We start from the raw sequence: 17,055 nt of genomic DNA on the forward strand, positions 1-17,055 counted from the left end.
CATTGTCTATATGTACCACATCTTCTTTTTTTTTTTTTTTTTTTTTTTTCATAATAATGCAGTTGACAAGAAAATTAGTTATTTCTGAGATATACATTTTAAAGTAATAACTAGGATTATTACTTATAACCTTATACCAGAACATATAAGATTTTTAGAAGTTTCCTGTAATGTCTGAAACATTTATATTAACATATTTCCATACATATTTCCATACAAATACAAATATAAGATTTTTAGAAATTTCATGTAATGTCTGAAACATTTATATTAACATATTTCCATACATATTTCCATACAAATACAAATATAACATTTTTAGAAATTTCATGTAATGTCTGAAACATTTATATTAACATATTTCCATACAAATAACCCAATGAAAGTTTAGTATTAGTTGTTTTGTTTGTTTTTTTATACTACAGGTTCTTATTAGGCATCAGTTTTATACACATCAGTGTATACATGTCAATCCCAATCGCCCAATTCAGCACACCACCATCCCCACCTCACCGCAGTTTTCCCCCCTTGGTGTCCATATGTCCATTCTCTACATCTGTGTCTCAACTTCTGCCCTGCAAACTGGCTCATCTGTACCATTTTTCTAGGTTCCACATACATGCATTAATATACGATATTTGTTTTTCTCTTTCTGACTTACTTCACTCTGTATGACAGTCTCTAGATCCATCCACGTCTCAACAAATGACTCAATTTCGTTCCTTTTTATGGCTGAGTAATATTCCATTGTATATATGTACCACAACTTCTTTATCCATTCGTCTGTTGATGGGCATTTAGGTTGCTTCCATGACCTGGCTATTGTAAATAGTGCTGCAATGAACATTCGGGTGCATGTGTCCTTTTGAATTACGGTTTTCTCTGGGTATATGCCCAGTAGTGGGATTGCTGGGTCATATGGTAATTCTATTTTTAGTTTTTTAAGGAACCTCCATATTGTTCTCCATAGTGGCTGTATCAATTTACATTCCCACCAACAGTGCAAGAGGGTTCCCTTTTCTCCACACCCTCTCCAGCATTTGTTGTTTGTAGATTTTCTGATGATGCCCATTCTAACAGGAGTGAGGTGATACCTCATTGTAGTTTTGATTTGCATTTCTCTAATAATTAGTGATGTTGAGCATCTTTTCATGTGCTTCGTGGCTGTCTGTATGTCTTCTTTGGAGAAATGTCTATTTAGGTCTTCTGCCCATTTTTGGATTGGGGTGTTTGTTTCTTTGATATTGAGCTGAATGAGCTGTTTATATATTTTGGAGATTAATCCTTTGTCAGTTGATTCATTTGCAAATATTTTCTCCCATTCTGAGGGTTGTCTTTTTGTCTTGTTTATGGTTTCCTTTGCTGTGCAAAAGCTTTGTAGTTTCATTAGGTCCCACTTGTTTATTTTTGTTTTTATTTCCATTACTCTAGGAGGTGGATCAAAAAAGATCTTGCTGTGATTTATGTCAAAGAGTGTTCTTCCTATGTTTTCCTCTAAGAGTTTTATAGTGTCCAGTCTTATATTTAGGTCTCTAATCCATTTTGAGTTTATTTTTGTGTATGGTGTTAGGGAGTATTCTAATTTCATTCTTTTACATGTAGCTGTCCAGTTTTCCCAGCACCACTTATTGAAGAGACTGTCTTTTCTCCATTGTATATCTTTGCCTCCTTTGTCATAGATTAGTTGACCATAGGTGCGTGGGTTAATCTCTGGGCTTTCTATCTTGTTCCATTGATCTATGTTTCTGTTTTTGTGCCAGTACCATATTGTCTTGATTACTGTAGCTTTGTAGTATAGTCTGAAGTCAGGGAGTCTGATTCCTCCAGCTCCATTTTTTTGCCTCAAGACTGCTTTGGCTATTCGGGGTCTTTTGTGTCTCCATACAAATTTTAAGATGATTTGTTCTAGCTCCGTAAAAAATGCCATTGGTAATTTGATAGGGATTGCATTGAATCTGTAGATTGCTTTGGGTAGTATACTCATTTTCACAATGTTGATTCTTCCAATCCAAGAACATGGTGTATCTCTCCATCTATTTGTATCATCTTTAATTTCTTTCATCAGTGTCTTATAGTTTTCTGCATACAGGTCTTTTGTCTCCCTAGGTAGGTTTATTCCTAGGTATTTTATTTTTTTTGTTGCAATGGTAAATGGGAGTGTTTCCATAATTTCTCTTTCAGATTTTTCATCATTAGTGTATAGGAATGCAAGAGATTTCTGTGCATTAATTTTGTAACCTGCAACTTTACCATATTCATTAATTAGCTCTAGCAGTTTTCTGGTGGCAGTTTTAGGATTCTCTATGTATAGTATCATGTCATCCGCAAACAGTGACAGTTTTACTTCTTCTTTTCCAATTTGTATTCCTTTTATTTCTTTTTCTTCTCTGATTGCCGTGGCTAGGACTTCCAGAACTATGTTGAATAATAGTGGTGAGAGTGGACATCCTTGTCTCGTTCCTGATCTTAGAGGAAATGCTTTCAGTTTTTCACCATTGAGAATGATGTTTGCTGTGGGTTTGTCATATATGGCCTTTATTATGTTGAGGTAGGTTCCCTCTATGCCCACTTTCTGGAGAGTTTTTATCAGAAATGGGTGTTGAATTTTGTCAAAAGCTTTTTCTGCATCTATTGAGATGATCATATGGTTTTTATTCTTCAATTTGTTAATATGGTGTATCACATTGATTGATTTGCGTATATTGAAGAATCCTTGCATCCCTGGGATAAATCCCACTTGATCGTGGTGTATGATCCTTTTAATGTGTTGTTGGATTCTGTTTGCTAGTATTTTGTTGAGGATTTTTGCATCTATATTCATCAGTGATATTGGTCTGTAATTTTCTTTTTTTGTAGTGTCTTTGTCTGGTTTTGGTATCAGGGTGATGGTGGCCTCATAGAATGAGTTTGGGAGTGTTCCTTCTTCTGCAATTTTTTGGAAGAGTTTGAGAAGGATGGGTGTTAGCTCTTCTCTAAATGTTTGATAGAATTCACCTGTGAAGCCATCTGGTCCTGGACTTTTGTTTGTTGGAAGATTTTTAATCACAGTTTCAATTTCATTACTTGTGATTGGTCTGTTGATATTTTCTGTTTCTTCCTTATTCAGTCTTGGAAGGTTATACCTTTCTAAGAATTTGTCCATTTCTTCCAGGTTGTCCATTTTATTGGCATAAAGTTGCTTGTAGTAGTCTCTTAGGATGTTTTGTATTTCTGTGGTGTCTGTTGTAACTTCTCCTTTTTCGTTTCTGATTTTATTGATTTGAGTCCTCTCCCTCTTTTTCTTGATGAGTCTGGCTAATGGCTTATCAATTTTGTTTATCTTCTCAAAGAACCAACTTTTAGTTTTATTGATCTTTGCTATTGTTTTCTTTGTTTCTATTTCATTTATTTCTGCTCTGATCTTTATGATTTCTTTCCTTCTGCTAACTTTGGGTTTTGTTTGTTCTTCTTTCTCTAGTTTCTTTAGGTGTAAGGTTAGATTGTTTACTTGAGATTTTTCTTGTTTCTTTAGGTAGGCTTGTATAGCTATAAACTTCCCTCTTAGAACCGCTTTTGCTGCATCCCATAGGTTTTGGGTCGTCGTGTTTTCATTGTCATTTGTCTCTAGGTATTTTTTTATTTCCTGTTTGATTTCTTCAGTGATCTCTTGGTTATTTAGTAACGTATTGTTTAGCCTCCATGTGTTTGTCTTTTTTACGTTTTTTTCCCTGTAATTCATTTCTAATCTCATAGCGTTGTGGTCAGAAAAGATGCTTGATATGATTTCAATTTTCTTAAATTTACTGAGGCTTGATTTGTGACCCAAGATGTGATCTATCCTGGAGAATGTTCCGTGCGCACTTGAGAAGAACGTGTAATCTGCCGTTTTTGGATGGAATGTCCTATATATATCAATTAAATCTATCTGGTCTATTGTGTCATTTAAAGCTTGTGTTTCCTTATTTATTTTCATTTTGGATGATCTGTCCATTGGTGTAAGTGAGGTGTTAAAGTCCCCCACTATTATTGTGTTACTGTCGATTTCCTCTTTTATAGCTGTTAGCAGTTGCCTTATGTATTGAGGTGCTCCTATGTTGGGTGCATATATATTTATAATTGTTATATCTTCTTCTTGGATTGATCCCTGGATCATTATGTAGTGTCCTTCCTTGTCTCTTGTAACATTCTTTATTTTAAAGTCTATTTTATCTGATATGAGTATAGCTACTCCAGCTTTCTTTTGATTTCCATTTGCATGGAATATCTTTTTCCATCCCCTCACTTTCAGTCTGTATGTGTCCCTAGGTCTGAAGTGGGTCTCTTGTAGACAGCATATATATGGGTCTTGTTTTTGTATCCATTCAGCCAGTCTATGTCTTTTGGTTGGGGCATTTAATCCATTCACGTTTAAGGTAATTATTGATATGTATGTTCCTATGACCATTTTCTTAATTGTTTTGGGTTTGTTTTTGTAGGTCCTTTTCTTCTCTTGTGTTTCCCACTTAGAGAAGTTCCTTTAGCATTTGTTGTAGAGCTGGTTTGGTGGTGCTGAATTCTCTTAGCTTTTGCTTGTCTGTAAAGCTTTTGATTTCTCCATCGAATCTGAATGAGATCCTTGCCGGGTAGAGTAATCTTGGTTGTAGGTTCTTCCCTTTCATCACTTTAAGTATATCATGCCACTCCCTTCTGGCTTGCAGAGTTTCTGCTGAGAAATCAGCTGTTAACCTTATGGGAGTTCCCTTGTATGTTATTTGTCGTTTTTCCCTTGCTGCTTTCAGTAATTTTTCTTTGTCTTTAATTTTTGCCACTTTGATTACTATGTGTCTCGGCGTGTTTCTCCTTGGGTTTATTCTGTATGGGACTCTCTGCGCTTCCTGGACTTGGGTGGCTATTTCCTTTCCCATGTTAGGGAAGTTTTCGACTATAATCTCTTCAAATATTTTCTCTGGTCCTTTCTCTCTCTCTTCTCCTTCTGGGACCCCTATAATGCGAATGTTGTTGCGTTTAATGTTGTCCCAGAGGTCTCTTAGGCTGTCTTCATTTCTTTTCATTCTTTTTTCTTTAGTCTGTTCTGCAGCAGTGAATTCCACCATTCTGTCTTCCAGGTCACTTATCCGTTCTTCTGCCTCAGTTATTCTGCTATTGATTCCTTCTAGTGTAGTTTTCATTTCAGTTATTGTATTGGTCATCTCTGTTTGTTTGTTCTTTAATTCTTCTAGGCCTTTGTTAATCATTTCTTGCATCTTCTCAATCTTTGCCTCCATTCTTATTCCGAGGTCCTGGATCATCTTCACTATCATTATTCTGAATTCTTTTTCTGGAAGGTTGCCTATCTCCACTTCATTTAGTTGTTTTTCTGGGGTTTTTTCTTGTTCCTTCATCTGGTACATAGCCCTCTGCCTTTTCATCTTCTCTGTCTTTCTGTAACTGTGGTTTTTGGACCACAGGCTGCAGGATTGTAGTTTTTCTTCTGTACCACATCTTCTTTACGCATTCCTCTGTCAATGGACATTTAGGTCGCTTCCATGTCTTGGCTGTTGTGGATAGTTACATGCACTTTAAAAAAAATGTATTTAAAAAAATTTGTTTTAGGCCACACTGCGTGGCATGTGGGATCTTAGTTCCCCATCCAGGGATCAAACCCATGCCCCCTGCATTGGGAGCACAGAATCTTAACCACTGGACCTCCAGGGAAGTCCTACATGCACTTTTTAAAGAGTAAAATCTTTTTCTTTCTTCTGCCATGGTTGGTAAGTCAGAGAGAGGAGCTGAATGGGCCGCCTGAACCAGTGGGGTGTGGGCAGAACTAGGGGGGTGCTAGGGTGGGTGTAGCTAGGAGTGGTGGTGGTGGTGGTGGTGGTGGTGTGTGTGTGTGTGACCTGCAGCTGCTGTAACAAATGACCCCACAAACTGAGTGTCTTAAAGCAACAGAAACATATTCTCACACAATCTGGAGGCGAGAAGTCCTAAAAATAAAGTGCTGGCAGGGCTGGTTCCTTCTGGAGGTTCTAGGGGAGAGTCTGTCCCACGCCTCTCTCTAGCTTCTGGAGGTTGTGGAAAATCCCTGGCGTTCCTGGGCTTGTAGCTGCATCCCTCCAACCTCTGCCTCTGTCCTCACACGGCGTTCTCACCATGTGTCTCTCTGTCCAAATTTCCTCTTCTTAGAAGGATACAAGTCATTGGATTTAGGGTCCACCCTACTGCAATATGACCTTGTCTTAACCTGGTTACATCTGCAAAGACCTTATTTCCAAATAAGGTCCCATTTGGAGGTCGCAGGTGGACATGAATTTTTTCAGAACACTATTCAACCCAGTAGAGGGCGGATCATGGAAGATACCCCAGGCTAGGGTTCCCTGCCTCGGTGGCCTTCCATGCTCTCTGTGATCAGGGATCAGGATGTAACCGAGCAGGAGGACCCCACGGGGTCTTCCCGGAACAGACAGCACCCCCGTCCTCCACCTGCCTCTCGTGTGTAGAAAAACTTTAGCCTCTGAGGCCTTTTCTGAGTTCCAAAGAATAAATTTAATTTAATCAGGGAAATGAGAATATGCAGAAACAAAGGAAGACAGTCAAGCAGGATGAAATAATAATAGTTTAGCCATTAGACAGAGTCAAGGACCTTTAGTTCCTCCTCCAGGGCTAGAGATCGTAATCTGAGCCACATCCTGCGAGCCGTTTTGCAGAGACTGAAACCCCAGCAGGTGGAAGAAGTTAACTGCATGCTGACCACCAGCGTGGAGACCCTGACTGGCTGGAACCAGAAGGTTGATGATACTGACTCTCGGTTAGCTCACCACCAGCCAATCAGAAGAGCGTCCACGAGCTGATGCATACCCCGCAACCCCTTCCCAGCACGTAGCCCCTTCCTCTTTTCCCTATAAAATCTCTGAGCAGGGGCTTCCCTGGTGGCGCAGTGGTGACGAATCCGCCTGCCAGTGCAGGGGACACGGGTTCGAGCCCTGGTCCGGGAAGATCCCACATGCCGCGGAGCAACTAAGCCCGTGCGCCACAACTACTGAGCCTGCGCTCTAGAGCCCATGAGCCATGACTGCTGAGCCCACGTGCCACGACTGCTGAGCCCACATGCCACAACTACTGAAGCCCGCTCGCCTAGAGCCCATGATCCACAACAAGAGAATCCACCACAATGAGAAGCCCGCACACCGCAACCCAGAGAAGCCCATGCACCGCAACCCAGAGTAGCCCCCGCTTGCCGCAACTAAAGCCTGCACGCAGCAATGAAGACCCAACGCAGCCAAAAATATAAATAAATAAATAAATGTATTAAAAAAAAAATCTCTGCGCAAAACCTGGGGAGGGGGGAGCTGGTTCTTTGGGACATGAGTCCACTTTCTCCCCAGGATTGCCGGCTTCCTCAATCAAGCTGTCTTTCCTTCTACCCAGCACTTGCCTCTCAGTGTTGGATTCTTGAGCAACGAGCAGCCGAACCTGAGTCTGGTAACAAAGAGCGCTGCCAAGATGGATCCGGGAAGGCTGTCCAATAAGTACATACTCTGGCCCCTACAGTGGACAGTTTCCCTTCAGCAGAAATTCTTAATTCAGTGCTGCTGTGTCAGAGGGGAGATGAAATCAAGCCACAAGGCTCTCCAGGACCTGGAAGGGACTGTTTATGGGGAGGCCGTCACACCGATGGTGGAGGCTGAGCCCTCCAGGTGGGGCAGTGTGGCCACCACGTGCTCACCCGGTAGAATGGAAACGCCCCTTGTGAATGCCCAGCTCCCATGTGCTGTCGCCGAAGCTCACCTGGCCTGGGCTAAGTGCCCTGGCACTCCTTCCGCAGGGCGGAGGGCCACTCCAAGTGAACCAACAGATCCTTACTTCTTCCAGCTGTCTCCTGGGAGTCGATTCCTGTGGATTATGAACAGGATGTAAGCTGACCAAGGAAGGGTAGGAGGGGAGCCAATGAATCATGGTTGTAATCACCACAGAGGTCACTTATTAGGCACCTACGCTGTTTCAGGTGTTTTCCACCTAGAAACCCTCCTGGGCCCCCTCTGAGGCCGGCATGAGTGTTATCATCTGTGGCAACTGTACTTTCCAAAAGACGGTTGCAACAACATCTCCTGTCCCACACGCTCTTCTAGAACCCTCCCACTGTCCCACCAAGGAGTGGGGTCTAATTCCCCTGCCCTTGAACCTGGGTGGGCTGCAGATTCACACTGGCCGTGAGCCCTGAGCCACTGGTAGGTGATTCAGCCACCCTCAGGCCGCCATATTGGGAGGAAGCCCAAACTGGAGGCCTGGAACCAGAACCAGTCCACTGAGCCCTCCTGAGTGTCTGACCCACAGGAACCCCGGCAGAAAGAACATAACTGGTAGTTTAAGCCGCTAAGTGTTGGGGTCGTTTGTTATACAGGAATAGATCACGGCATCAACAGCCAGTTTCTCAGTGAGGAAGATGGGGTTCAGAGAGCTTGGGTAAACTTGCCCAGGGTCACACAGCAAACGCACAGGAGAGTTTGAATTCAAACCCAGTTTGATGACTTCAAGGCCTGGGGTCCACACAGCTAACACTTTCTCCACCCGCACGTCTGCACACGTGTGTCAGTGAGGTCACATGTGCCAGGAAGAAAGCCACTCAAAGCCTTTTGCTGCAGCTGCAGAAGGAACGGTGCTGGGCGGGGGGCGGAGACCTGGGTTGGAAGGAGCACCTACAGGTCGGGGGCCCTGGGCCGCCTTGCCCTCAGCCTCGCTGTCTTTGCCCATCTGGCATCGCACACGCGCATTCCTCTGTTGATACCGTTTCCTGAAACCCCTGCTGTGTGTAGGCTCCCGCTAGGCTAGGTGCTCAGGAGTCAAATGTCAGTTGAGTTCCCTATCGTCACGGGCCCCTGCCTAGTGAGGAAGACAAGCCCCTAACGGTCCACCACCATCCAACCCCTATCACAGCGGGACATGCTCATCGCAGACGGTGTCATGCTGCCGGCAGGGCTGAACTGTGTCTTCCGAGCCTCTAGGTTACCCTGCCTCCCCAGGACAGCAGAATCCTCACCTGCCCGGCCCGCTGCTGTAGCCCCCTCGCTTGACATGTAACAACAGCAGCTAACTTGTGTTGGGGGCGGGCTTCGTGAGTTCTGGGCTCTGTTCCAAGCACATGATATGTACTGATGGATGTAACCCTTTATGCCCATTTGACAGATGAGCAGGACTGAGGTGGGGAGAAGCTACATAACTTGCCCAGGTCACCCAGCCAGCAGGGAGCAAGGCGTGGTTGTCTGGCTCTGGACCCGTCGCTCAGAACCACAAACGGTGGGTTCTTGAGAAACATCTACTAAAGAAGACCCAGGGGAACGTTTGGGCGGAGGCTGGGTGGTGGGGAGGGCAGCAGGAGATGGAATTCCAGAGGGTGATAAACATCGTCTGTGGCTGGAAGCTGGGCTGCTGCTTACGGCGGAGCCCTGGGGGAGGGCATGGAAGGGTGGTTCCAGGCTAGGAGCGGGGGTGTCAATAGGCGGCTGTGCAGGCTTCATCCTATTGTGCTGTGCTTTCAGCCTGTGGGGTGTGATCAGCTGGATGATTTTAGGGAGCAGTGAGGTAAGGGACCTGGCACTAAATAGCACCGAGTCACATGGTGAGAAAGACGTTCCATTTTCAATGATCCATCAGTCCTGAACAAACAGATTCAGTCTCAGCCTAATGATGACTAATGTCTTTTTTTTTTTTTTAAACAGAAAGAGCAGCTCTTGGGTTTAGAGCCTTGAAGGGCAGCTGAATCTATCCACAGTTTTAGAATATGATTTTTCACCGCATTCATTGTCATCTTCTGCTTACTCCACGTGACATGGTGTTTTAATCAGTATTGGGTTTATGGCAAACGTCTGAAATCCCCAAATCACAGTGGCCTCCGTGAGAGAAGTTTATTTCTCTCATACAAATGCAGTCCTGAGATAAGCCTTCCAAGGCCAGTAGGGAGGTTCCATGACCATCAGGAACCCAGTCTCCTTCTATCTTGTTGCTATACTCCCTCATGGTCTAACATAGCTGCCCATGCTCCAGCTATCATGTTTGCATTCCAGCTAGAAGGAAGGAAGAAGGGGATGCTGAAGCGCACATCCCCCTCCTTTTAAAAATACTTCTAGGAAGTTCCAACCACCGCTTCTGCTCATGTGCAGAACTTCGGTTGAATGGCTATACCTTGCTACAAGTGGGGTTGGGAAATACAGCCTGGATCTGGGCAGCTAAAAGTCAGGGCTCTAGTGTAAAGCGAGAAGGTGTGAACAGACAGTGGGGACACCAGCCACGTCTGTCACAGATTGTTTTCCTTTTGTCATGAAGACATCCTATTCCCTTTTCATTTAAAATTCAGTGAGGAAAGAGAGTCACTTCGAAGGAAAAGGTAAGTAAATAAAAGAACAGGTGGCACATGGCTAAGGCAAAAATTTGCAAGCTGGCCCTGGAATCACTGAGATTTGGGAAACATGCTGTGAAGACAGAAACATGAAGTGAGTGTGTAAGCTGAGAATCAGGCTGGCTCTCAGGCCCGGGTGTGGAGAGGGGTCTGCGGCTGGAGAGATCCCAGGGGAGTCAGGGAGGAAGCAAGTGCTTGTTCCAGAAGAGAGGCTGAGAGGGTCTGAGCCAGGCAGCGGAGCTGGAGGCCAGAGGTGTGGGGTGAGGGCAGCCACCGGCCTGCTGAGAAGGGCCAGGAAGGCTTGCAGGCTCCTGCCGGCCTGCCTGTTTGCTTTGGAGGTAGGCGCTGAGGTCAGGGGCCCATGATGGGGTTTCAGAAGAAAGAGAAAGGTTTGGAGCCAAGGTGGTGAAGTTAAAGGGGGACAGGTCAGAAGTCAGTAGCTCAGAGGCTGCTGGGAGGAACCCAGGAGCTCAGCTAGGCTAAGCCCACAGGGGGTCCTGAATAAGTGAACAATGCACTGATGCGGGCGGGACTCGTGACCTTGTCTGCATCTTCTCCCTGAGTCCTCACAGCACGATGAACCCGCCCTGATCTGCTCCCCACCCCCAGGCTTCCTGCACCTTGGTTGGCCGTGCTCCCTGCTGTGCCCTGATGCCAGGAGCAGGGCCTGGCACAGGAAGGCCACCGCGGGGACGTGCTGGTGAACGGTGAGTGGGTGACCGACCTCTCCTGCGTCTGTGCCCAGACTTCCTCCAGCAAGCATTGCATGGATCGAGGCAGCTCTGGTGGCGGTGGCGAGGGCTTGATTTCCCCAAATAAAAGTGGTGGGGACGGAAGTGTGGCTTTCGTGCTCCACCCTGATTCCCCGGGCGGGAAGCCAGCAGACGGGCCCATTTCCAGGACCACAGTGCTTTCAGCAGAGTATTTTTGGAGCACACGAGCCTTATTTTAGCTTTTGGGGTTGCTCCCGCCCTGGTGGTGCCTGTGGTGAGACGGGACAGCCTTCCCCAGGGGTCCTGGCTTCACCCCCCCACCCGAAGCTGGGCCACTTTCGGGGCCTGTCTGGGGACTAGAAAGTTCTTCAGGGCAGGCTGGCTCTCTTGGTCTGGCAGAGTGACTGGAGACCTCACTCCTCCCCTTCCTGCTGCGAGACCCCGTGCTAATCACCAAATTCCTCTGCACCCCCATTTCCTCACCTGTCAAAAGGGGAAGACACCTCCCTTAATACAATTCAAGGTTTCTGTGAGACTAAAACAAGAGGCAAGCCCCAAAGCACTTTAAAAAACCCCAAAGCTGCTATACAGCTTTAACCAATGCCACCTTCTTCCTAAGGGATAATATGTGTGTGCTACCACATTTTTTTCCGTGTAACTCTCCTGAACCTGCCTGGAACCAGCCCCACTAATCTACTTGCTGCCTCCTGAACAAACCCTTCAATTTCATGCCTCTTGGCCTTTGCACCTGCTGTTTCCTGTGCCTTAACTGCTCACCATCTGGCAAACTCCTATTTATCCTATGAAACCCAGCTCAGAAGGCCCCTTCCCTGAAACACAGTTAGATGTCCTAGATATTGCATGGGCCTTGGAGTCAGGAGGCTTGGGTTCCAGTCCTATCTCTGCCTTGTGACTTGACAAATCACTGCCACTCTCAGGACTTCAGTTTCTCCACTTATAATTGTTTCTGTTTGTCTCCACATCAGCACCATGCTTAATTTGTCCCAAGTCCTTTTCTTCCTCCCCAACGCCTAAGGCAGTTACTATCCCAGGATAATAACAAACCAGCACCAAGTTAACTGGGCTCTGCGTCGGCCTCGTCCCCTGGAAGCCCCAGGGGAAGGCAGAGTACCCCCAAATTGACTCACGGGAGATGCAGGCTGTGAGTTCAATACCGGTGAGCAGTAAGTGCCTGTAGGCAAAGCTGTGATCCCTCCCTCCGCGGGGCCTCGTCCCCCACGTGGGTCCTGACACTGGATGTTCAGAGTCATGAGGACCCAGAGCCCAGCTGCGGGGACCCAGTGGGTGTCACAGGCAGCCCAGTGTTACCCTCCTGAGGAGGCTGTGAGCACCGTGCCTCTCCCACTGGATTGGAAGCTCCGTGAAGGTAGCTCCCAGACGCAGCTCCGTCCTGGTGACATCTACCCCGTACACAGTAGGTGCTCACCAAACACTAGCTGACAAGTGGCTGAGTGGGTGACTTTGGGCAGGCTCTTCACCCTAAACTTCATCTCCTTCAGCTACAACCATTTCACAAGGGGTCATGTCTTCAAACTGGTTTATAATATTTTTTGACAGGTAGGCATTTTTAGTTTTTTATGTAGTCGAATTGATCAGTCTTTTATTTTATGGCCCTCTCCTTCCTCTTCAAGATGATAAATTCTCCCAGGGTTGTTTCATATTGAAAAAAAATCTAAATCTTGGATGCATTTGGGATTTATTTTGGTAGGAGGGAGGTAAGGATGCAATGATCTTTCCCAGTTGTTCTAACCCCAATTATTGAATTTTTTTCCTCACTGATTTGAAACACCATTTTTATGTTCTAAATTCCCATTTGACCACTATGATGCCTTTCAGTGCATCAAATATCAGAAAATCCAACCAAAGTGTCTTAAAGAATTGTAAAAAGAAGTGTTAGCAAGTGATGGAGCCCAGAGGCAGAGTAAGTCAATTCAGCAACTCAGTGACACATCTCTTGGCTCTGCTGTCTGCTACACAAATGTCATCGTGGTTATGACACAGCACCCGGAACAGAGGCTGCAGGTGCCCTTGTACCCACCTTGTGCTTTAGGAACAAGTCATAGAATGCCCCCAGCATCCCATTCCTTCGAGGTAGGTCCTATAATAATCCATTTTGTAGGTGAGTTAATTTGCCCAGCGCCATGTAGCTGCGAAATAGCAGAGCCAGGATTCGAACCCGGGCAGTTGGCTGCAGGGGATGCCATGCCTCTCATGGCACTGCTCACTTTATCCCTATTACATCTACCTTATGAATTCTGCTCTCCTTTGCCTCTACAGGGTCCCCCACCGTGTGAGGAAGAAGAGTTGGCCTCTTAGTCTTGTCCGTCTACTTACGTTCATTTGAATTTCCACAGTCTTTGGTTTATGGTCTGGGCTGCAGACAACATCAGCGGGACCAGATGACAGAGGACTCCCCTTTCTCACAGCAGGACTCGGTGGCTGGGCCTGGGTCACGTGCTCCTCGGTGACAGGCACTGGGGCCGGTTCCCCAGGTATCATCTGATGCCTCCAAAGACCTCAGGGAATGAACGTGTGATCCGAGAGTTTCATACCCAGTCAAGTTGGCGTAAAGGCAAGTCTTTTAAACATGTGCCGTCACCCCGGAATAATTACAGTAATGACATCATGGTCTTTACCATGTGAAAGCGACTCCCAGCCACTCACCATCACTCATCTCCCTGGAGCCTGCAGCAACGGGGAGAGGGCTGGTCCTGCCAGGTGAGAAAGGGAGGTGGGGCTCCACTGTGCGGTCACCAGCTAGAGGGAGGCGAAGGGCCCCTCCCCACCGCCCCACCTGAGCCGCTAGCCCTTGGCTGAGAACCTCCTGAATGAAGGTGTGGATGCGTGGGTGGGTGTGTGAACGGACCACACATTTCAGAGCTCCCAGAGCCAAGAGGTGTGCGTTCTTGTGCACGTGGCATCAACCCTGCCCGGGGAGGGGACCCTTGGGGTGCCCGGCGGCGATTCAGGGGGTGGGGGAGCCGCCCTAGGGTCCGTGGTGGACCTCTTGCTGGGACTAGGCGGCGTGAAGGGCAAATCCTGGGTCTCGGTCACGGCCGGGCACGATGGGCAGAGAGGCAGCCTGGTCCCTGCCCTGGGGCCCCTGGACCTGGTCTTTTATCATCGCAGTTCACTCACCTGCTCGGAGAGCCGCTGGGCAGCTCTGGAAGCCACGGTGACGAGGAGGCCGCGCCTGGTGGGGCACGAGCAGGGCAGGCGGGGTCCACTGTGGGTGGTGGGGGTCAGGCGAGGCCTCATCACACGGGGTGTCTGAGCCGGTCCTCAGCCCCCCTGGGAGGTCGGATCAGGACTCGCCCAGAGGGGCCTGGGTACCCTGCAGGTGGGCTTCTCCAGCTGGAAGCCCCGCTGGAAGGAGTAACAGGGACTCAGACTCCCAGGGATGGACAAGGTTTTATTTGCGATAATGTTACTTCAACACACACAGAGGCTGGAGACGAGCTTATGCTCCTAGCCCTCGCAACTTATAAAACGCCAATAAAATTCAAATTAGACAGAGAGAAGCCCACGAAACGAATACAATTTAGATTAATAATATAATTAAATGGTTAATTTAATGTGAAGGATGATTTTAAAAATTGTGGTAAAATAACACACAACATAAAATTCACCATCTTCACTCACAATGTTGTCAACCATCATCCCAGCCATCTCGGGAACTCTGTCATCTCCCCAGACAGAAGGTCTGTCCCATGAAACCACACGTGCTGAAACAAAATCGTTGCCTGTGTCGAGACCGTCACCAAGCAGGTGTGGGGAAGGGAAGCTTAGCCCTGCCTGGTGCCTGGGTGACCAAAGGGCCCACGTTCTTCGGTGTCCAGCCTCCGCTTGATGAGGACACCGCTCACGCACTGACGCGGCCTCTGTTGCCTGGTGACAATTAATGTGGTTGGTACCCACGTGGGACTCTTGCCACAGTGTCTTAACTTAGTCACTGACTTAAGAAACTGAGGGCCTCTGACGAAAACGGGTTTCAATCGCACATTTTGCTTGTAAAAGAGAAGTTTTGCCTGTTCCGGCCGATGTAGGGTGACTGGCCATTTTCGCATAAGCACATGCTACCCTGCGTCACGCTTGCCTGTCTGGTTCCAAAACTCGCTGCACACAGGAATCCTGTGGTTAGAAAGCAGTCAGCGAGATGACTCAGAATACGTATCATGGGAAGAAAGACACAAAACTGAAAAATATGTGGAGAGAGCTTGCGGTTTCCAGGAATACAGTCAGGAGTCTGTAGTACGACTATTTCTGGCGGCTGATGGGGGCGGGTCAGAAGGGGCAGAGGCGGGGCTGTCCTGAGAAGGCCGGAGCCCCGCTGGGGGGCGGGGTGGGCGGAACGAGAGAGGCTTGCGAGGTAGGGTCCAGAGAAGCTGGTGCTGCTGCGCACGGCAGCGCGAGCCCCAGGGAGGGGGCCGCGGTCTGCGCCGAGGGCAACTGACCCGGCTGGGGCGCCAGGCACGGAACCGGGCACGCGCGGAGGGATGCTGAGGCGGAGGCGGCGTGCGCTGGGCGGAACACCTGCCCCCACGACGCCCACGTCCGAACCCCAGAAACCTGTGATCCGCTCCCTTGCATGGCAAGCGTTGCCCCCAGCTATCTGACAGTACGGGTCTGGGGGCTTCGAGAGAGAGAGAGAGGTGGGAGGCACCAGGGACCTGGGAGAGACGAGGCCAAGGTGCTCCCACGGGTGGGGGGCTGGTGCTGGGACAGGGTAAGGAGACCGGGGGGAGCGGCCAGGAGAACAGGTGCCCTAGAGGCCGCACAAACCAGGAGATCGCACCGTGGGACCGGCAGCCTCCACCCTGCAGTGCACTTTGGGGGTGGCCGTGGGGTCGCCAGGGAGGAAGAGGAGCGGACGGGAGGCAGGCCAGCCAGTGGGGAGAGCAGGAGGGAGGGGGGGCTGCCAGGCCCCGCCCCCAGCGGAAGAGTCTGGAGGGGGCGGGGGCCCTGGACGGGGACCCACAGCCCTGTGCGCCCAGGAGCAGGGCTGGCCTTGGCGAGGTGGCAGAGGGAGGCTGTGAGGCCGGGAAACCTGCGGGCCGGGAGAGTGAGCGACCCTCGTCGAGGAAAACACTTGTTCAACTTCTCCGTTGGCTGGCAGATCTCCCGCACAGCACGTACACCTGGACGCTTCTTTCCCTTCCTCTCAGGGGAAAAAGGATTGAGAGCAGAATGTCGCTCCTAACGTTCGCGTCCAAGTAGAAACCACACGACGCGTGTGCAGCTTTATCAGAAACAGTTAATGTTACCGGACTGAAAAAAAAAAAGCGATGGTTTTCTTTGGAAAGTTGCTGTGAGAAATCCTTGTCCAAAAACTGCAGCAGCGCCCTGCCTGCGTGGGGTGTAGCTGACGGGTCCCCGGGGTCACAGTTCTGGTTCAATGTCAACCACGTCTGTCCCAGGAGCGGTTATGAGAAGACCCGGAACGGGACTTCCCTGGCGGTCCAGCGCTTAGGACTCTGCGCTCCACTGCAGGGGGCACGGGTTCCATCCCTGATCAGGGAGCCAAGATCCCGCAAGACGCACAAAGGCTGGGCTCGATGTTCTGAGACCACACAGAGCAGAACAGCCTTTGGCAGACCTCCGGGGCTCTGGGTTGACATGTGTTTGTTTTTAAGGTAAAAATAGTGCCACAGACTTGGCCAAGCACTTCATATTTATCCAATGGCCCCTTTTCAGGGAGGTGGAGCCCCAAGGGACAGAGCCCCCGCTTCACAGCCAGGTCAGGCTCAAGAGCCCACGCGGCCCCCTGCGCTCCAGGACACCCCCCCTCACGGTCCACGTCACACCTGGTACTGGTATTTGGCGGACAACTGAAACCACGTTACAGAATCAGGGAAAACGTGGCTAGCATACAGAAAAACTATCATTCAGAGAACTGTTCTCCAACATTTGCTGTGTACCTTTCCACTTTTAGGGCCCGTATAGGCATTTGTGCTTGTTCTATACACTTTT

The 17,055-nt window shown here is 48.3% G+C and overlaps 1 long non-coding RNA gene across 1 annotated transcript; it reads right to left on the reverse strand.

The window, feature by feature from the left end:
* Positions 1-7,290: 7,290 nt before the first annotated feature.
* Positions 7,291-14,430, reverse strand: LOC130708918 (uncharacterized). Its single transcript, XR_009009297.1, has 3 exons — positions 14,224-14,430; positions 13,420-13,601; positions 7,291-7,851 (listed from the first exon to the last, which is right to left on the reverse strand). It is a non-coding gene; the product is annotated as an uncharacterized LOC130708918 (long non-coding RNA).
* Between the last annotated feature and the right edge of the window lie 2,625 nt (positions 14,431-17,055).

Source organism: Balaenoptera acutorostrata, chromosome 9 (genome assembly GCF_949987535.1).
Source record: "Balaenoptera acutorostrata chromosome 9, mBalAcu1.1, whole genome shotgun sequence".
NCBI lineage: Eukaryota > Metazoa > Chordata > Mammalia > Artiodactyla > Balaenopteridae > Balaenoptera > Balaenoptera acutorostrata.